Here is a 22,168-nt window from a genome sequence, read left to right on the forward strand (position 1 = left end):
GTGTTTTTTTTTTTTTTTTTTTTTTTTTTTTTTTGTTTTTTTTTTTTAGCCCAAGCAAATTCCTTCTTGGCCAACCCTGTCTTGAACTGATGCCCACTCCAAGTACATGTCTCCCTTATCTCTTTCTTCTTGGCAGACTCTATCCTGAACAGGTACATATTACAACTATGTGCCACCCTTATCTAGTGACTGTACCCTGAACTAATGTTTCCTAACCTGAGTTTGAACTTGCTATAGACCAATCAGTAATAATGATATCTATAGTTTTTCCATGGGAAAAATACATTACATAGTGAAATCCACTTAGAAGTAAACTCCAACTATACAACAGGCTGATACCATGACACCTAGCATACAGAGAAACTTGCTCGCTTAGGTCTTCACAAAAATGTGTAAAAGAACAGCATTCTGAATATGTACAAACTGCAGTGTAGAAACTTAAGAATAAGAAAAAAAAAGAAGGCAATGTGACCCCTCCAAAAGTTAATGCTTTCAGAGTAATTGATCCCAATGATGACAAAGAGGAGAAAATATGACAAAGAATTCAAAAGAATGATTATAAAAATAGTCAATAAACTCAAAGAAGATACAGATGCATAACTGAATGAAATAAGAAAAAAAGTGGGATATTAAAAAATTTTAATAAAAAAGAGATTCTGAAAAAACAAGCAGAAATATTAGAAATCAATTGCTCAATAAGCCAAATAAAATTTCAGTGCAAAGCCCCACCAATAGTATAGATCAAGCTGAAGAAAACACCGGGGCTTGAAGACAAAGTGAATGGTATACAATATTCAAATGGTAACAAGGAAAAGAAAATCTATGAATCTATTAAAAGACCAGACTTTAGAAGCTACAGGCCTTGAGGAAGAAGTTTGTGATGCAAGCTAATGGCATGGAGAACATATCCAGTGAAATAATAGCAGAAAATTTACCAAATATTGGGAATGAAGTGAACACTCAGCTACTTGAGGCCTTTAGAACTCCAAGCAGACCACGACTAGCTTATAGTTAATTTGCCAAAAATTCAGAGCAAAGAATATTAAAATTATAAGAGAGACATGTCAAATCATTTATAATGGAAACCCCTTCAGAATAAGTGCAGATTTCTATGCAAGAACTCTAAAGACCAGGAGGGCCTATAGTGATGTATTTCAATTCTTGAAAAAACAAACAAACAAACTGCCAACCTAGATTACTCTAGCCAGCAATGGTATTCTTCAGAGTTGAAGGAGAAAAGAACTTCCAAGGTAAGCAGAAACTGAAGGAATTATGACCACTAAGCCAGAATTACAAAAGATTCTTAAAAGAACTGGACACATAGAATAAGAGTAGACAAACAAAAGAGCACTAGGAAAGAATCAAATAAATAACATAATGGCAGAAATTAGTACATACCTTTCAATAATAAACCTGAAAGAAAATGGTCTAAGTTACCCAACTTAGAGACAAAGACTGACAAATCGGACTAAGAAGCAAAATCCAAATAAATGTTGAATACATACTTCACCCATAAAGACATGCAAAGATTGAAAAGATTAAAAATCATTCCCCAAACAACTGAAATCTGAAAACAAGCAAGAGTTGATACACTTACATCCAACTGAGCAACTTCATATCAAAACCAGTCAAAAGCCACAATAATTACTATATATTGGTAAAGGTAACAATCCACTAGGAAGATATAATGCTAGAAAATTATATGCATCTACAGTTGGCACACTCAATCTCATAAAACAAACACTACTTGACATAAAGAGGCAGACAGACTTCAATCAAACTATAAAAGAGGCCATCCAGACCAAACACACAAACAAACAAACCAAGAAAGAAACATCAGAGTTAAACTACACTACAGATCAAATGGATCTAACAGATATCTAAAGTGTTCCATTGAACCACAGTGGCATACACATTAATTTTTAGCAGCTCATGGAACTCTCTCCAAAACAGACTATAAGTTAGCCCACAAAGTAAGTGTCAACAAATACAAGAAAATCGACATAATCAATGAATTTTACCAGGTTATAATGCAATTTAACTAGAAATAAAAACAACAGAAACCACAGGAAGTATACAAACACCCGGGGATTAAACAATGTACTTTTGAAAAGTCAACATGTCATTAAAGAAATCTGGGAAGGAGGATTTAGAATTAAATGAAAATGAAAACACAACACACCAGAATTTGAGGAACACAATGAAGGGTCTTAAGAGGTATGATGGTTTATGTTTAGGTGGCCCCAAAATCCTCATGAGAATGAGGTGGGGTTATTTTGGAGGTGGTTGAATCTAGAGTGTGATGCTGGGATTCAGGGCGTGTGATTACTAAATCACTACACATGAGTGGCTGGTTTGGCTCCTCTCTAATCCCTGTAGTCTGAATAAGATTAAAGTGACAGAAAGATACTGCTAAACCCTCTTGCTGCTTTTACTGTTTTCTACTGCCATGATCTGTTGCTCCTCAGCTAGCCTGCTCTGGGGCCAGCCGATTATGGACTGATAAGAACTGTAAGCCAAACAAACCTTTCCCCCTTTAACTTTGGGTGCTGGGTATTTTGTCTCAGAAATGAGAGAAAAGTAACTAACACAAGAGGGACATTTATAGCTCTGAGTGCCCACATTAGAAAATCAGAGTGATCAAATATATAATCCAATGATACATTTTAAGGTATTAGCCAAATAAGAGCAAACCAAACTCAAATCCAGTGGAAGGAAGGAAATAACAGAGATCCAAGCTAAAACTAATGGTATAAAGAGATAGAAGACGCAAATCAAAACAATTAGAGATTAAAGAATGAAATTTTTTATGACTACAGATGCAACTGAAATTCAGAGAATCATTAAGGAAAAACTTAGTAAATTAAACATTCTAGAAGAAATGGATACATTTCTAGATACACGTGACCTATCAAAATTGAATTAAGAGGATACAAAAGCCCTAAACAGAATTTTTCAATCTGTATTTTCTGGATGAGAATTAATATGATTTTATAAATAAAGAATTTCTTGGCCCCTTTTCAGGAAAAATTAGAAATGTGGAATAAATATTGGTATCTTATTTTCTGTCAATTCCTGAAGAATAGATCGTTGTTTCAGGTTGGTTATTTAGGGGTAAGTTATTGAAAAATCTGAGTATTTTCTCTTAGGGAATGGCTATCTTCCTTTGTTTTACCTATCTTTATATTAATTTCAGGTGAAAAACCTAACAGTGATGAACTTATTTCTATCGCATTTGTGAGATTACCAGTGCTGACACCATCTCCATAGCAACCAATATGCTTAGAAAGAGAAAAAAATAGAAACAGTCAAGTAAGGCAAAAAGTCATGGTGAAGAGTAACAGGTTTTTATCATACTGCCTTTTCTGGAAAACTGTTTGCTTATAATATTAATGTAAATTTATGAAGTATCTGAAGTTTTATCTCACAAAAGTTTCACATACTGGGTGGGTATAAGATATACTGTATGTTAATAATGATACGTTAATAAGTTTGTTTCTGGCCACTTGATATTTTGAACTAAATGGAAGTTTTAAAGAAAGGTGAGAATTTGGATTGTGCGGCATTGATTTCCTGTTAGGGGAAGTTGATGAAAACTAGGAATCGCCACCTTCGGGGTTTGTGAAGGTCACCTGAAAATCCAGCTCAGATCTCCTCCTTTGAAGCAGGCAGCCTGCTCTCCCCTGCCATGGTCCCTCCTGGAGCTCAAGCCTTAAGGAGAAGCTACTCTGCTGTGGGACCCCAGCTGCACAGCCTCCTCAGAGAATGGCTACGGGCTTTGGAAGTCAACTGACTGTGAACTGAATCCTGCCGTCATTACTTGTCATCTTACCAAGCTGCGTTTCGTCTTTTGCCAAATGCCTAAGCATCAGAGCAATCCCTGCTCTCCCCCAGTCCCCGCTCTTGGGGCAGAGAGTGTTTGTGGGTCTCCCTCTCTCACCCCTGCTCACTCCCCAGGCGAACGCTGCTGGCTTCCTGGTGGATTTTCTGGGGAGAAGAGAAGGGGCTCCTGGTACCTCCGTCAAGCAGCATAGCAGATGGTGTGCAGTCAGACATCTGCAGGTGCATCATGCCCAGATCCTCCTGCTTTAACCATCCCAGACGGGACCTCTGAGCACAAAAATTCTCTAGCTGTCAAACTGTTCTCCCTTCTATCCCGCTTGTGTCATGCATGTATTAAACCCTCACAAAGAAGTGGTTTTGTGGGGCTTCTCTCCACCTCTGATGGTCTTCTCAAATGACTCTTGCCCAAGTCAATGCGTTGGTAGAGTTTTGTTTTCAAGACACCGGCAGCACTGAGTCCCCACAATGGTCTCTGCAGCACAGTGAAGACGGCAGACGGTTTAAACACAACTTGTGCATGCAGATTACGTTCTGGGTATTATTTCTGTACTCAGCGTCCCTGGGCTGCAAATATTAAATTTAGTCACACTAATTCCATTTATTTTCCAGAAGCCTTGTTCTAATATATGGCCTTTAATCAGTGCTAAATTACAACAGAAATCCTGTGAAATTGCTTGTTATTTTCTTATCGATTGTCACCATTGGCAGACATTAAAAAGGGCTGGGAAATTATGGGAAAGGCTACCCCTGCTCAGCGCTAGTCCTGCTCTGTCAATCATCTGGAGGCCGGCAGCCTGCACCTGACCCGTGTCTGTCCCAGCCTGGGGTTGTCAGGTCAGTGCCCTGGGAGATTCTGTGTCTTCAGCCTTACTCTCACCCCCTCTTGCTCCTTTTTGGCACTCCGGAAAGCTGGCACCTCTTGGGTCCCAGCTGCTGTCCTCGTGCCTGGTCTTCCTGACCTCCTTGCTAATGGGTCCTTTCTGACTCTGTCTCTGTAGCCCTGAGCTGGGAGGCTACTCTGGCACCTAACTTCCAGGCCAGGCTCCCTGAGTTTCTCTAAAACTCCCCAGCTTTGACCCTCAGCTCCTCTGAGACTTCCAGGCACCCCCAAAGTAGCCCAAACTGAGGCACCCACCTACTCTTCTTCATTTCTGCTCCCAGTCCACAGTGACTGCCCCCCAAACTGCTCCTGATGATTTCTACACCCATGTAACCATCCTTCGCAAACTGTGCATCCTTGATCCTCGACTGTTTATTTGCTGCTTATCCTGGTCATGCTGAGACCCTGGCCATACAACCACCATTCTCTCATCACTGCTGACTCAAATACTTCACTGTGACCTGACTCCTGTCTGCCGGCATTCTCCCTCCCAGTCCCTGACTCCAGCAATCCTTCAAGCAGCCACTTTAGGGCCAGCGCGTCACTCAAGGAGCCTGCCGTCCCCTTGCTGACCCACAGCACGCTCAGGCCCCTTCTTCCTGCCTGGGTCCTGACCTTTCCAGGGTCTTGATCACACCACCCCCCTTAGTTGCCCCCGGGGTTTCTCATGTTGAGCTGCTTTGCAGGAAAGTGTCAGAACCCCAGTCAGCTCTGTGTGACCTCACAGCAGGGTGGTGGCCTCCAGTGGGCCATGGTGCCTCCTGATGACCTGACACATCCCTGTTCTCCCCCCACCGGTTCCCTTTGCCATGCCTTCTGCTGTGATGACCTTGCTATTTCATCAGGGAAGGGAAGAGATGAGAAGAGAACTTCCCAAGCCACATTCCCTCCTGTTTGTCGCTGCCTCAAGCGAGCTGCCCTGCTCCTGTGCACGGCCAGCCCTTTCTCTGTGGGGAGCGCGGCTTCCTTCCCTGCCCAGGGCCATCTCCTGCCACGTCCCTTCGCCATCCTCTGTCCTTCTCTGTCCCCCCACTCCTCGGTCATTCTACAGAGCCACACATGGCAGCAGCGACAGTCTGAGGGCTCCTCTTAAATCCAAGCTGTGTCCTTGGGAAGGACGTCTGGTTTCTTCACTCCACAGGTCTCATGTCTGAAGTGGGAAGAGTAGCTGTCACCATGCGTACATGCTTGAGATGAGGATGAAGTGAGAGAAAGCGTCTGTTCCACATTCATAGACACAGGGTAAGTCTCCCGGCCCTTCTGCTCCGGTTCCCTTCTCTCCTGCTGGCTACAGAGCTGCAGGCTCAGTGTCCCCTGACTTTGTTCCCACCCGGTGCCCTCCGTCTGTGCCTGCCCTTGCCTCTCCAAGTTCCCCGTAGGGAGGCTGGGGCGGGGTAAACCTGTGCTGTGCCCTGCCTGTCAACAGCACCTGGAGTAGGACCTGTACCAGCAGGAGCCTGGGGCGCTGGCTGGGTGAGGGGCCGGTGCGCCCGTGCATTTACATAGCTGATCAAATTGTCCATCAGTGACAGTGAATGCTGATTTGCAATTCATCCCTGGTAGAAAGCAGACCAGATTTTGACCAGAGAAGAATGGCTGATTAAAGAGAAAGACCCATTTTTTTTCTTTACCATTTTAGTGCACACAGGTTGATGCTAATTTTTTTTTTTTAAAGAAAAAGGATTAATAAGGCCCAAAGCTCAGAAAGGTACCTTTTTTCCATCTTAGAAACTCACTGAAGTGTTGACTTTCTTTTATTTGTTTTGTTTTTGCACAGAAGGTTTTTTGTTTTGTTTTGGTACTGGGGATTGAAGTTGGGTCCTTGTGCTGGTGAGGCAGGCGGTGGAGCCACTGAGCTAAACCCCCGGATGAAGTATTGACTTTCTAGATGACATTCTAAAAGTGGTTGTTTCGCTGTCTTTTTTGTTCCCCTTATATACATGCATTTTTCTAATGCCTTGTCTTGTCTGGCTCTACTGTGGTTTGAATTTGAGACATCCCCAAAACCCATGTGCTACAGGCTGGGCTCCTAGTGGATGGGTTTATTGGGAAGTGAGTGTATCATGTTAGTGCACACCATGTGGTCACTCTTCCCTCCACCACACCCTTGCACCAAGATGCATCTGCCTGGCCCCAGGCCAACAAGCAATTCAGCCCACTGACCATGGACCGGAACCTCTGAAACTGTGAGCCCAGACAAGCCTCTCCTTCTTAATCGTCAGGTGTGTGTCAAAGACGACCAATACACACTCAGATGAGTGCTGCTTTGTTACCATGGTAATCACATCCACCAGCATAATACAACCAAAGGGAAGCAGCCAGTGTTAATGTTCACCTATCTATCTGTTGGCACACAGTTTACATTAAGGTCCTGTACACCGCTCTCTCCACTCTCAGTCTGAATGGAAGTCGTCAGGTACCCAAGGTCATGGTACAGTTTATCAGCAGCTACACACGCATGGTGTTGCCAGTTTAAATGCAGTCAAACTCCCCTGCCAATCCCTCCCCGCTTGCAACCACAGATGCTCAAGAGCTCTGATCATGAGATGAATAATGGGGAGGGGACATTCACACAAAATAACAACACGAAGCTGTTCAATAGGCTTTGAATATGCTGCAGTCCATCTTAGACCTGTGGAGACTTTTCTTTTATTTAGCATCTCAGTGTCTGCTGCAGAACCACCCTGGTCTCCTGAACATTGGCACTGGAATTATAAATGGTCACACACTTCACAGGCTGAGGAAGGGGTGGTGGGAGACACATCCAGTCTTCCTGCTCCTAAACCCAATCCTGGCTCTATCTCTGGCCTCTCACTTTCAAAAGGACCTGGTATCTGTAGTCATCGTAAAAATAATTCAGCTCACAACAAGGACTCTGTGTTCCCATCCATCTCCCCCACCTCTATTTTCGGATGCAAGCCCTATTATCACCGAACAGAATGACATTCACAGCAGGTACAACTGACACAGGGAAATTTGTTGGATCAGTCGCACTAATTGGGTATCTGTGCTTGCAAGGCTGATGGCCCAAGTAGGAGGTGTTTCAACATGTGAGTTCAGAGCCCCATTTAGGGTCTATTTCCATGTAAATGAACAGAAAGAGAGAGACAGAGAGAGAGAGAGAGAGAAAGAGAGAGAGAGAGAGAGAGAGAGAGAGAGAGAGAGAGAGAGAGAAAGAGAGAGAGAGAGAGAGAGAGAGAGAGAGAGAGAGAGAGAGAGAAGTTTGAGAGCAAGGTGCCTGATGACACACCAGGGCCAGCCCAGACTGCAGGGATGAAGCCTGGGCAGGAAGACCTAGGGAAAATAAAGAAAATCGGTTTCTCTGCTTACCTTCCTGCATGTAAGATTTATGCAAGCAACTCCCATTAGCACTAATGAGAGTTATGCGTGTAAATCTCCCATGAAACGGCGGGAGATGAGCACATCCATCACCATGAGGATGATGCGGTTTCTGGGGCAGGCTTCCAGCAGGTCGGTGCTGCTGCGCTAGGCTGAGCTGCCTCCCCCAAACCCCAGGGCCGGGAAGCAGCAGGACCTGGTGCAGAGGCCTGTGGGAGAGTTCCTGGGAAGATACCCCTGCAGAGCCTTGCAGGGGACACATAGGGGGACAAGGGCTTTGTAACTGCTGATCACCATCAAAACCACCCACCTGCTCATGAAACATCCGAGAAATAAAATGAATATCTCCATCCTGTGGGTGGAGATCACTCTGTCCCTCCTAATATTATTTTTTATTTTTCCTAAGAGAGCAAGCAGAATATCTTAAACAAGTTTCTAGTAGCTAATGGTTGAACTTGTCTTGTTCTCTGCTCAGAGAATGGTGTCTCAGAAATGAGGTTGCCTTTGTCTCAGATGGGAGCTATGCCTTTCTGCCCCAGGGCCTTTGCTCAAGCTGGTGAGAGATTCTCTCTCCATGTTCTCACAGATGCATTTGAGGTGTGTGGGCAGCTTCCTCCTTTCCAAGGGCCTGCCACTGATGACAGCACCCTGCCTATCCTTCCCCATGCCTCTGCTACTGCCCTATTTGAGACAATGAATCTAGGGAATGTATCTGAACCTGCATAGGATCCTTACCTCCCTCACAGCCACGCCAGCCTATGCCTTTGGACCTTTGTGGATTTAGCATTATGGCTTACACATGGTGTCTCCACGAGTACCTGGTGGATATGGACATAAATTTTACCTGGATGTGGGATGGACACAGTGCTAGGAAAGCAAAGAAAGGCAGACGGTGAAAAAAAGGTCCTTCTCTCCTAACACCGAGCTCCCTCCATGGGAGTCGGCCTCTCCCACCTCCTTCTCCTGCAGCCTAATCCAGGAATAAGCACACTACAGTGTACTAAAGTGTGCACTGATAACCCTACACACACAGACTTGCACCCTGCGATGCTTTACCTTACAATATATCTCAGGATAGCATAGGTTCATATAACCACCTCCGAAAGGAATTATAATGTGCTAGGACTTGAACACAGCAACATTCATTGAACGAAACACTTAGAGACAAATCTGTTGCTTAGAAAACCCTGCTCTTACAAATAAGATGATAATGAACATTACAAGAATAGCCACCTTGCTGTACGACTTACTATGTGACAGATGCCATTTAAATATATTCAATCCTAAGTGCAACCTTCTTGGGTCTACAAATGCAAAGATTATCCATGACACACAGAAGAGGAGACCAAGGCACCTGGACACCAAGTGGCTGGCATAAGATCACAGAGCCAGGGCTGGCATGGCAGGTGCTTCCTGAGGTCCTGCTTGGCAGTGGCCCCTGATGCAGTCTCGGGAGAGCTAGGGACTCACAGCCTGCTCCTGAGTGTGCGGATGTGTGCCACAGCATCTAGAAGTAGAATGACTTCGAGTGGGCACACCCTTGTGAAGTTGTACTCCCACTGCTAGCAATGACCGTCACTCCTCCACACGGCCACTGTCACCCACCTGATGGCTACCAGCGACAGAGAGGCATCTGGGGCTCCTTGCCCATTTTTAGCTAAATTTTGTTAAACCTGCTTTGTTAGTAAGTGACTAAAGCCACCCATTGCTGCTCTACCCCCTGAAGCCATCTCTTGCTGGCCTAGGTGTGTAGTGTAGAACCAGCCAATACCAAGACTGCCATCTTTCCCCCCTCATCTTGATAGCAGGGTGTGTAGGGAGAGTTCAATCATTCCACTTCCATGTGATCTACGTTTAACACCCCTTTCACAACTTAAATAGTTGCTTGTTATGCTTTGACAAATTTCATTTCCAGCTACAGAACTGACTGGATTTTCACATTTGTGGAAGCACCCGGGAGACAGATAAGGTTAGTGTGATTTTTATCCTGGTCACATTAGGATGTATCTGAAAGGCCATGAAAACAGGACCCCTGAGGATAATCTCCCCAACTATGCACCTCCAAACACCATTCTAGAACCTTCCAGGGAATGTGACGACACGAAAATCCTCTTTTAGGAGGGACAATGAAGGCTATTCATCAAAAGCCACGAGTATCCTTGGCAGAAATATTGCGCAAGGCCTAGCACATTAAAACAACTTACCAGTTTCTATTTTTTGGTGGGGAATTTAACAGTTCAATGCCTCAGCTTGTTTTCTGATAAAATTTTGGCTACCTACATGGAAAGGGAGCTATTGACATCTGCAGACAAAGAAGTTTAACTATGAAAAGCTGAAAAAGATAATGTTACCAGCCCTTTCAGTAGGTTAATGCTTCTCCAAACATAATAACAAAGTAGATCTGTATGAGCAAGATGGTCCCCAATCTTTCTGTCAAACAAAAATTAAGACCCGAAGAAAGGATGCAGACTATGATTAAGGAGGAAATATTAAGTTTATACTTAGCTTAACCACCGTGGCCATTTCCCAGTAAAGCCTGTGTGCTCTGATGCACATCTCAACAAATACTTCCCCTAAAAATGTGTCCCCAAGGCATTTTCCAAGATGTGGGGCATCCAGAGTGCATGGTGGCATGTGACAGAGCTCAGCCTGGGGCCCGTGGAAGGCAGAGGCCCAGCACCAAGGCAATGACCACACCCACTCTCACCCACTCTGACAAGCACTTCTGCTGTTCTTCTTGTGGGAAATGTATGCTATGTCGTATGATGTCCCAAACAACAGGCACTGGTTGTCTTGGGGACAGCGCCGACACCTGCCCATGGACCCTAAAAGCTGAACTTGTGAAACAGTTCTGAAGCAGCTGGGTGCAGATACTGCGGCTTGCCCTTTCTCTGAATTTGAATGTGTGGTTTCAGCAAAATGTGGGCTTTCTGTGGTAAGTTTGAGGTTCCCTAGCTCTATACCAAGGACAGGGAGGAAAGACCTTGTGTTCCGATGGTCTTACGTGGGAAGCCCGCACAACTGCCTGAAGCTTCTGTGAGGCCAGGTGAGGCAAGGAAGTAGCACCTCAGAGTCCCTGGCTCTGTCACCTGTGATGGGCTCAGTTGTGTGACCCGCACACCAAAGGAACTCACACATTTCCTTCTACACATTTCCCAGGACCCTCAGCAGAGAAGTGAGTCTGCCATCATGGTCTCCTGCCTCCTGTCCCCAGGTGGACTTGTGCTACCTAAATCCTCTAAAATACATGACCACCCCTGGGTGTGAGCTGCCCATTGAGCTATGGTCTCAGACTACCTCTCGGGCTTCCTGGTTCTGCTTTAATCTGCATGCCCACTGGCTGCGGGTAATTGTCCTCTCCTGGGAGGAAAGAAAGTCAGTGATGAGCATGTTTCGCCACGCTCCCCGCAGGAGGACAGGGGTCGGCAATCTGTTACCCTACCTTCTGAAGGAGTGGTGGTCCATGACTTCGATAATGGACGTCAAGAGAAATACAATTTCTTCTTAACCTACATCCCGGAAAACTCAGAGCTCAGTTTTATTGATTTTTTAACCCTCCACACTATTTGATGACATCACAAGTATCATGATAATAGAGGTTGATGAAATAATACAAATTATTATTAAAGAAATACAAATGAATCAGTGTGGAAAAGGCTGAAAAGCATTTTTGCATAACTTATGGGTGATTTTTGAGGGTGCCCAATGTGCAATTCCTTGGCTCTTTTTGAGGCAAAGATGCGTGAAATCAACAAACTTCAGAGTTGTGTTTCTAGCATTGCGCTGCTAAGTGAAATAATTTGATTTAGCAGCAAGCGAGTGGTTTCGCAATTTCTCTGTGTATGTAACACAATAGGTTTTACACGCACACAAATAATACCATTGTGCACATTAGGGAGTAGACAGGAGTGTAACATCTGTGGACAGCTCCGTGGGGATGGTGTGGGCTCCCCATATAGTCAGCAGTTAGTCCCAAGTCAGATTGTCTGCCTAGAGTTGATACTGTCAGAGCTACTTACTAACTGTATAATGTGAGACACATTATCTGACTTCTCTGTCCATTGGTTTCCATTACGATGAGTTATGGGTAAAAACACGAATAGGAAAAGTAGTAGCTTCATAGGGCTTGGAGAGCGGGAGGGAGGAAGTAGAAATGGAAAGGCCTGGTACCCGGTGCACACATAATAGTGTTCAGCCACTCTCCTCATCATTTGTAGTCTACACTGGGTTCATGGACTGCATTGCATTTGACCTTTCACAGCCCATTTATCCCTACTTTATAGAAAAAGAGACTCAAGACTTCAAAGGGATTTGCCCAAAGATAAAGGTTGTGGGCAGTGCAGGGCTGAATCTAATGACGTGGTCAGCTCTTTTTAAGTGCATTTTTCCAAAGGGTCAGAGAACACAGATTTATAGAGTTGGCCCTATTTCAGGAGATTTCTCCCTCTGGACACTGATCCACTTTTCTTGAAAATAGTCACCACTTAGAATGCCACTCACGCTGGTTTTGGGGAAGCAGATATTGATTTTATTTTTGGTGAGGGCTTTAGCATGGAAATGGGATGCACAGCATGATTTTCTCTTTGGGCTCCAATTTGGGGAAATTGGATTTCCTAGAGGGCCAGCTGCAGAAGAGTCACAGGTATTTGGGGCTCAGCAATCACGATGGCTAATTGGGACAAAGGAGGACAGAAAAATGCCCTCCATCTCAAGCTTGTTCTATGGCTTTCATTTCTTGAATAAGCACAGACCCCAAAGTCCTTGTTAATGCTAAGCAAGGCACAGTGCTACACATCTGTAATCCTAGCACTTGGGAGGCTGAGGCGCGAGGGTCTCCTTGAGTTTGAGGCCAATCTGGGTCACATAGTGAGTTCAAGGACAGTCTGAACTACATAGCAAGACCCTGTTCCCCTCAAAAAATAAAGGCACACAAATTCGTAAAGTGGAACACTCTGTCCTATGCTGTATCTAATGGGGCAGGACAGAACCATGTACCATTATGTGCCTGTGTCCCAGTGTCCCGCACAGACCTCTGTGAATGCAATGGGCTGCGACCCAGCTCCTGATGTGGCCAGCAAGCATGCCTGAACCTGCAGAGAGGGTGGAATAGGACAGGTGGCACCAAGGCAGGTGCCCACCTCTGGGTCCTCCTGGTCTTGCCAAACCTCCTGTGCCAGAGCTGGCAAGTTCCTTGAGGCCCTGGCCTTGCCTCACTTGCTTTTATATCCACAGAGACTAGAAGAGCCCCAGGCACCAAGGTCTGTTCAACCTGCTTGAGAGAATGAGGAGACAGGAAGGTGCTAAACACACTCCCACCCACGGCACTGGATGGGAGCCAGCTCAGGGAGCAGCAGCTTTCTCACCTGGGCTATTTTCTGTCCTGCCATTTCTGAGGCTAACTCTTGCATATGTTTCTAAAGCTTGGTTCACGGCTGGAATTTAAAGGCAACTTGGAATTAATGGTTTGTGCTGAATCTGGACTTCCCACGGGATCTTCCCTTCCTCCCTATCTGGAGGTAAGCTAGACCTCTTGCCACAGTACACAGGGCTGGGGCAGGACATGCTGGTGTTTCTGTGCTAATGATAGCCTGCAAGGTTGCTCAAACAGCACTCAGCCTTCCCTACACTGACCTCCGACCCTGGGAGGAGTTAACATAGGCCTGGCACGCGTGTGCAGTTGACTATATGGAAATGATCCCACCAGGCTGATGAGTCATTCTCAGCCTCTTGAGGTGGCTGGTGCTGACCATGGTCTTGGAGGGCACCACACAGCACCTATGTGTCCACATCTGTTCTCTCCTGGGAGCCAGGAAGGGTTCACTTGGGCAAAGATCATACAGCACTCTCCTACCACCACTGGCTCCCAACTCAGGAAGTGCTGCTGTCGTATAAGAGCCTTCAAGATGCTGAAGTTCAAGAAACCAAACTGAAACAGCACCTTCATCATCAGGGAAGGTTTTGGCAAACTTCCATTGAATGTTCTCATACATTTAGTCTTGCTTATTGTTCACCATACTAGGCTCAAAAAAACTTCACGATAAAGACCTGAATTTCTTTTCAAACCGAAAAAAAGGAGGTATCTAAATCCATTCAAAGTGCACACTCAAATGACACAAGGAAATCCATTACTAGAAAGAATGAAAACTTCTATTTCCATCTACTAAGAAACTCAAGTCATGTGATCTACAGAGTCAACGTAATCCTGATAAAAATTTCAAGGGAGTCTTCTTGTAGAGATAGAAGAATCTATCCTAAAATTCATATGAAATCTTGAGACCTCCGTAAACTGGAAGCGATACTGCAAAAGAGTAAAGCTAGTGATTTCACACTTTCTGATTTTGAAACTCACCACAGAGTTACACTAAATCAACACATTGTGACAATGGCATAAAGACAAATACACACATCAATGGAATTGGATAGACAGAGACATAATGTAGCCATGGGTTTTTTTGGTTTGTGTTTTGAGGCAGGGTCTTTCTATGTAGTCTAAGCTAGCCTTGAACTCACTGTGTAGCCCAGGCTGGCCTCAAACTCACAGGGATCCTCCTGCCTCAGCCTGGGACTATGGGCTTACATCACAACACCCAACTTTTGACCTTTTTCTTAAATCTGTACTAAAATTAACTCCACATGGACCATTGACTTGAATGTAAGAGATAAAACTATCAAAATCTTTCAGAACAAAAGGCAGAGGAAAAGCTTGACAACACTGTATGTGACAATTTCTTAGATATGAAACCAAAAACATAAGTAACAAAAGAAAAAAAGTTGGGCTCCCTAAAAATTAAAACAAAAACTGCTATGCATCAAAGGACATTATTTACAGAATGGAAACCAACCATGAAATAGGACAGAATATTTGCAAATCATGTATGTGATAGAGGGTCCACAGCCAGAATATATAAAGAGTTTGTACAGTTCAACAACACAACCAACAACAAAAATCTGATGAAGTTAAAGGACTTAAATAGATATTTTTATGAAGATAAACATGCATCAATAATCTTTAGAGAAATGCAAATAAAAATCACAATGGGAAACTATTTCACACCCGTTATGATGGCTATGTTCAAACATACATATGTACCCCACTACACACACACACACACACACACACACACAGAAAACAGCAGGTGTTAGCCTAGATGAGGGGAAATTAGAACCTTTGGGCACTGTTGGTGAGGATGTAAAATGCTGTGGCCACTGGGAAATGGCAGGGTAAATTCTCCTCATGGGTATATAACAGAAGGTTCACAAGCAAAGATTTAAACCTGCTTGTCTCTACCCAAGTTCAGAGCAGCATTATTCACAATAACTAAAATATGGAAGCAACACTCATGTCCCTTGATGTGCAGCTAGATACTATTGGGCTTTAAAGGGAGGGACAAAGTTCCGGGCCATGCTATAACATGGCTAAACCTTGAAGGTGCATGATCAGAAAACAGCCCAGTGGCCAAAGAACAAACACACTGATTCTACTCCTACCAAGTGCCGGTAGCAGTCAGATCCGCACAGTCAGAAAGGAGAAGGTGGTAGCCAGGGGCCAGACGGGGGTCAGGGCAGAGCTGCTGATAAATGGGTAAGAGGTGAGGCTGTGGAAGATGAGAGAATTTCTGGAAATAGATGGTGGTGATGATTACACAACTGTGTGCGAGTGTTTCACGCCACTAGCTGTACACTTAAACATGGTGAAGTGCTAAACTTAATGTTATGCATGTTTCACACGTACTTTTTTTTTTTACATAAAAGAAATTTAGCTACAACTTGAAGCTTTGGGAAGAGCGTGGCTGTCACTGCACATGGTTGCCCTGAGTGTCCAGGTGATGAATGGCAGCTCTCGAGACCCCTGTTCCATGAAGGAGGCCCTTGTCACAGACCTGCTCAATTGCGTTAAGCAGGAAATGCAACTGAGTAGAACTCAGAGTGGACACAGAGGCCCAACTCTTGTGGAACTCTGTGCTTTTGTGCCAAGGGTGCACAGGCATGGTAACACATCATGAAGTTACCTTGGTCATGTCAGGGCTTGGCCAGAGGGGCTCCTGGAGGCCACTTCCAGCAGTGATGGCACATTCTGTTGGGGTTATTCACCAAAATTAGGGGATGTAGTGCCTTCTAGCAAATCAGAACCCCATCACTGACAAACCTGTTTTTATGTTTCCTTAAAACAGCAGGTAAAGGTTTAGGTAAATATACATTTGTCTGCAGGTAAAGCATGAAAAAGACAACAGACTCCTTACCTTCATGTGGCTCCTTCTATATCCATGTGTTCATGGGGCCTCCAGAACCTTTCTTGACTACTTTTGTTGATAATGTGAGAGATACAAACACTGGACTGGATTCAATAACTACATTTTTTCCTTTTCTGCCAGATGTGGTCACTCTAGAGAAGAAGAAGAAAAAGGCAGAATAATGAGGCTGATATTCACCAGAAACCCAAACCCCCACATGAGGGATGTGGTCCTTGGGAAGAGGGCAGGTTTCTAATGCACTTGGAGTGGCAGGAAAATCACCAGGCTGAGTGACGGGACAGCAGGGAGACCAGCAGGGTGAGGGGACCTGCCCTGATAAACGATTCCCCCCAGAACAACCCTTTAGAAAATGACTTCAATTATTCATGTAAAAGTTACACAAAACTGTAAGCATATTCTTACAGAATGTGGTGAGTTATTTTTGTGATTGACTCTAAATAAAAAGCATCAAGACTGTGAAACAGGCTGATTGGAGAGACACAAGAAAGGCATCTGTTCAAGCTAATATCAGGGGGTGTCATATGCATTTTATTTTTGTTCTTTGCAGTTCAAAAGACAGCAAATAAGCTTTGGTCATTTCCACCTAAGAGACTGTATAAAAACACATTATTTCTTAATTTAAAAGGAAGAGAAAAGAACATTTTAAGCAATAATTTAAACTTTCCTTTGTTAGAGGTATAAGGCAGCTTCCAAATGTAGTGTTTGAAGTGGGTTTATGTATAAATTTCTATGGTTAAGACTTTACGGGCACAGTTCTTTTGAATATGCTCCATAATGCTCCTTAAAAATTGACAAAAAACAGTTTGGCTGGTGTTCAGTGTGGTATTTTTATGAAAATACATGTTGACTCTTATCATACAAGTATCACTAAAGATACAGATTTAAACAAATTTTATAAATGAAACAACATAAAGCAAAAGAGATGATTGAGGATGCATTAGTTGGATTGGACACTAATGATCAAAACTGCTCTGTCTGCCATATCACCAACACTGTGTTAAGATATCATAATATTTTGTTGTCACAAATGTCATTAATTTGACTTATGCAATGTCTCATACTTCTGGGAATCCTGTAAGCTTCTTACAGGGTTCCACAAGTCCATCCTATGGCCCGGCATCGTTTGGAAAAAGTCTGTTTCCTACTCTTCACCATCTACAGAAGGTGGTGGGGAGGAGGCCTGGGGGGGTCACAGGCCCCAGTAGCCAGGCAGCCACACCAGTTCCTTGACAGTTGTCCAGAGGAAGACACATTCTTCATTAGAGTGGCAGCACCTACCAGACAGAACTTTTTGAGTGGAATGACAGGTTTATTTGGAGTGAGCTTCCTTCATGCACATAGCCAAGGAGCAGGAAGCCCACAACTGCCCTTTCATTTCCCATGCGAGGCTCCTTTTGCGACCCTCAGGCCACCGCGCCGTGGCTCCTGGGCGGCTCCCACGAAGCCAAGGCCACTTCACAGCCATGAAGCCCCCTCACCCCCTTGGCGTGTGGCAGCGTGAGCAGCCACCATGGCCGATGCTACCCTCTGCTCTGAGCTACCCTGTCACGATAGTCATTTCTGAGAGGTGGACCGAAAAGCCCCGAGTGGTGGCTTTGGGCTTAACGCCCTTCAGGCGCCCTAGCTGCTCCTTACCAAGTGTGTGTCTCAGACAGACACATACATGTCGCTTTCACGGGGTAGAGTCACAGAACCATGGAGCCAGGGCGCCTGTCGATGACGTAATTACGCAAGCCACTCCCAGCTACTCCAGTCGGGTGGGGAACTTGAAGCTTCCGGCTTGCTGCCTGCTGAACAATTCTCTCAGCGCCCATCCTGGAGGCCCATTATGAACGACCACACACAATGGCTCTCAAATGAAATTTCTTCCTCAAAGTCTGGATAATGGTCATTTCCTCTTAGCCTTTTTACCTTCCAGAATTATTGCAGTTACAAAATAAAAAAATATATGAAGACTTAAAAAAAAGTCAAAGCACATTGTTCTATAGGTGAATACTTAAAAGCTATCATTTTTGACTGAAAGCATGGAGAATGTTCTGGAATCAGAGAATGTCTGGAAAGAATTTTCTGGAAAGCTTGAGGGCTGCACGACATGTTAGGTTGGGATTTCCTCTTGGCCGTCCCAGGGTGCATTCTACTAGACTGGAAGTGCAGGTTTCCTCATTCACAGGCACCCACTATCAGGTGATCAAGAGCAGGGACCAAAGTCTTGTGAACCTCTTTTCTATTTCTTCATTTTAACCCAGGATATGGTAAGGAGTGATTTCAAGTAAATGGTAGTTTTAGATCACTGAATTATTAATGGTAGTATTATAAGATTAATTTTAACCTTATTAATATTCATGATGAATGAAAAAGTTTTCTTTCTCCTGTAATACGGATGAGTGTTCAGTTTACTTTAAATTAGTTATGCAATCAATAAACAACTTTATTTGTCTCCAAATTCAAGAATGATCAATTACTGCATGTTTATAGACTCATGTATATTATGAGATAGTTTAAAATTTAATAATGTATGTTGTAATAAAAATAGATGTAAAATGACCTTCTGTTTGAGATTTTTGCATTTGAGTATAAAGCCAGATTTATTTTCTTTCTTTTCTTTCCCCTTCTTTCTTACCTTCCTTCCTTTTACCTTCCTCTTTTTCTCTCTCCTTCCCTTCCTGTGTACCTTTTCAACTTTATTTCCAAATGATAAGGTAGAAAAGAATACTCCAGGCAGATATCTATCAATACAGTTCATCTCCATATGGAATGTAATACAACTGAGGTCATTTTTATTACGATATATGAAAAAAGCTACTTCGTACATATTTTTCACTTTGTATTATCTTTCCTTTTAACATTTAAAAGTATCAGAGAATTAGTAATCAGCAATTCAAGAATTTTGATCACGTGACTGACCTTGGAGAGCTGGAATAGAAAATGGGGGGGGCATAGTCTGCGTTTCATTATCAGGGTTCCTTATGCTCCTCAGTTGGCCAGGAATTTCTGTATTAAACAGCACAAAGCCTTGCTATAAAAATACCAACCCTGCAGACGGGCCATGTGGCCACAGTGGCTGAAGGATGGATGACTGAGGGGTGCTGTATCTCAGCTTGAAGCACAGGCCACCAGGACACCAGAAATTAGAGTCCCAGTTGGAGCCTGTTCATAATAAAAAATATATTTATTTCACCCATTTAAAACATGGAAATTGAAGCAGTGATTTTTAGCACCATTGTTAACAGAACAATGAAGCAGCCAAACCTTGCAGCATCCACAGAGCCCTTGGGTATGCATCTCCTGGAAGGTGACACCATGGGCACCAGTGCTCCTCAGCCACCAGGGTTTTCTGCCTTGGGTGCCCATGTGGCAACGTCCAGCTGCAGAGTCTGATGGTGATGTCCACACTGGTGCACGTTTACACCTATGTGCCAAAGGCCTGCCCGGCACAGGTGTAGCAGACATCACTCTGGGCGTTCTACTGTCATGACTAAAAAGACTAAAAAAAAGTCAAAGTGCATTGTTCAATAGGTGAGTACTTAAAAGCTATCATTTCTGACTTTTCAGTCAGAAAGAGAATGTTCAGTCATGTTTCAGTCATGGAGAATGTTCTGGAAAGCATTTTCTGGAAAGCTTGAGGGCTGAGGGCCTCATGACATGTTGGGTTGAGATTTCCTCTTGGTTTTGTCCAAGAGTGTATTAGGCTGGAAATGAAGGTTTCCTCATTCACAGGGACCCCACTTTCAGGTGATCAAGGGCAGGGACCAAAGAGGGACTTCAGGTTATACTGAGTATCTGACCCACACATGGCTGGTAGTGCATGTGGGCAACACTTCACTACATCCTTATCATGATTTTTCCCCAGCCCCTCTCCCATGAAGCCATCATTTCTCACTGTGAGGGGACACAGGCCCAGAGTCACAAGGGGGCTTTCTGAGGCCAAGATGGGGTTTCCCTTGGTCATCACCAGGGCCCCACCCCTCATCCTTGTCTTCCTCTGGTTTACTTCCTCTTTTTGGTGGAAGACATCAACCTACAGCTTCTTAAGGAAATGATCTCAGGTGAATGTGCGTTTTAATGTTTTCCAAATGTTAAAACATCTAATTTTACTTGATACTCGATGAATACTTGAGTAAAGAAATCTAAATTGGAGATAATTCTCCCTTAGATGTTTGAAGGCACATCACTCATTCCCTTCTCTTCTGTCTCTTGAGAATGTTCAGTTTAGGGAACCCTTCCCCTGGACCTCATATCCAGAGTTATTAGGATTTTCTCTTTGCTTCTCATATTTTGAAATCTCTTCAGGGTGGGAAGGGTTGTGGATCTGCCTTCATCCCCAGGTGGGTGCTCTGGGACCTCTCAGGGTATTTTCTTCTTTGCTTTCTTTTGTTTGCTTTTCATTTATCATCCCTTCCCTTCCCTTCCTTTGTCTTTACCCTCCTCTCCTCTCCTGTCTCCTCCCCTCCCCTCCTCTCCTTTCCTGTCTTCTGTGTGCTTTTTGGAACTTGTATCATTCACACTGTGGTTCTACCAGAAAAATCCTCTAACTTTTCTTATTTCTCCTTATTTTACCTTCTGTTTTCCAATCAAAATTTATTTTACCTTTTCTTCTTTTTTTATTAGCCCAGGACACAGTATCTAATGATCATATTCCTCATGGGGAGATGGTGCATGTACATACTACATCTCAGTTCTTTTTACCTCTCCCTCCCCTCAGTCTCTCCCTTTCTTTCAATGTCTTGGTCCCCTTCCTTTTTGCAAAAGATCTATCTTCACTTCCTATTATCTATCTTTTATTTTGCTCTTTAATTTACTTTACCTTTTTCTATTTTGCCTTCTGATCCTCCAAGGGAGTTTTTAGAATGTAAGTTTCAACACATATCAATTTCTAGATAACCTCTGGTTATTTGAAGCATGTTTCTTTTTCTACTTTAAAAAATTCTGCTTTATGGAAACAAAGTCTTGGTAAATAGGGGAGGGTGGAAGGGGTGAAGTGAGGGCAGGGGAATGGGGTGAAAATGAGAACCGAGATCTGTCATGAAAAGGTACAAGATCCCAATGATGAATGTAACTGCACTGTATATTTAAAAAGTATCAATAAACTCAGTGTAAAAAAAAAAAAAACAACCAAATTTGTGGGTGCCTTCTGGGTCCGTGAGAGCCAGATTCAGTGTAGTGCCCAGTGAAGAGTGGGGCACATGCTGTCTCACGGACACCAGCTCTCTCCTGTGTCACCTACCTGTCCTTGGCATGTTCCTGAGCCTTTCTCTGTACCAGATCCTAGTTGGTAAACTGATAGGCACTGAGGACCTTATGGCAACTTTAAAAATCATAAGTGCATCATATCTTTGCTACAGAAGTACCTTCAGAATGAATCACTTGATAAATAATTACTGAAAAGAAGATTGTTTTACCCATTGCTTCAGGGCAAGCCATGTGGGGAAGACAGAGGGAGAAATATTAAGCTGAAGAATGACCCTCTGCTATTAGTAATCCCTGAAGGAGGAGGGCAGCTAAGGCCCATCCAGTCCAGCCTTCCCTCCTGTCCTCCAGCTCAGTCCCACTTCACGCTCTCCCAGGAGCTGTTTCTGCCAAGTATGGAGGTGTCTAGGTTCTGAGTTGAGGCAGGGGCCCCTTGACTTCTCCCCAGTGCTGTTCAGCGGCTGCTCCTGGGTCTCTCGGTCAGTCATCTTGCATTTGCTTCCTGCTGCTCTCAAAATGCTGCTGCCATTGTGGCACATGCCTGTAATCCCGGCACTCTGGGAGGATGAGGCAGGAAGGCTGCAAGTTGGAGACCAGCCTGGGCAACTTGGAAAGGCCTCAGTTCAAAGTAAAAAAAAAAAAAAAAAAAAAAAAAAGAGGGGATTGG

General features: G+C 44.0%; 1 protein-coding gene across 16 annotated transcripts in view; it reads right to left on the bottom strand.

Moving 5' to 3' along the window:
• Myt1l (myelin transcription factor 1 like) overlaps positions 1 to 22,168 on the bottom strand; it is a 382,656-nt gene that overhangs the window by 161,286 nt on the left and 199,202 nt on the right. For all 16 annotated transcript variants that reach the window (XM_010629088.3, XM_010629085.2, XM_033756162.1 and 13 more), the window contains exon 4: positions 16,303 to 16,445. The gene's annotated coding sequence lies outside the window, so the exon portion shown is untranslated. The remainder of the gene's footprint in view (positions 1 to 16,302; positions 16,446 to 22,168) is intronic.

This window comes from Fukomys damarensis, unplaced genomic scaffold, assembly GCF_012274545.1.
Source record: "Fukomys damarensis isolate Sample0158 unplaced genomic scaffold, DMR_v1.0_HiC HiC_scaffold_25, whole genome shotgun sequence".
NCBI lineage: Eukaryota > Metazoa > Chordata > Mammalia > Rodentia > Bathyergidae > Fukomys > Fukomys damarensis.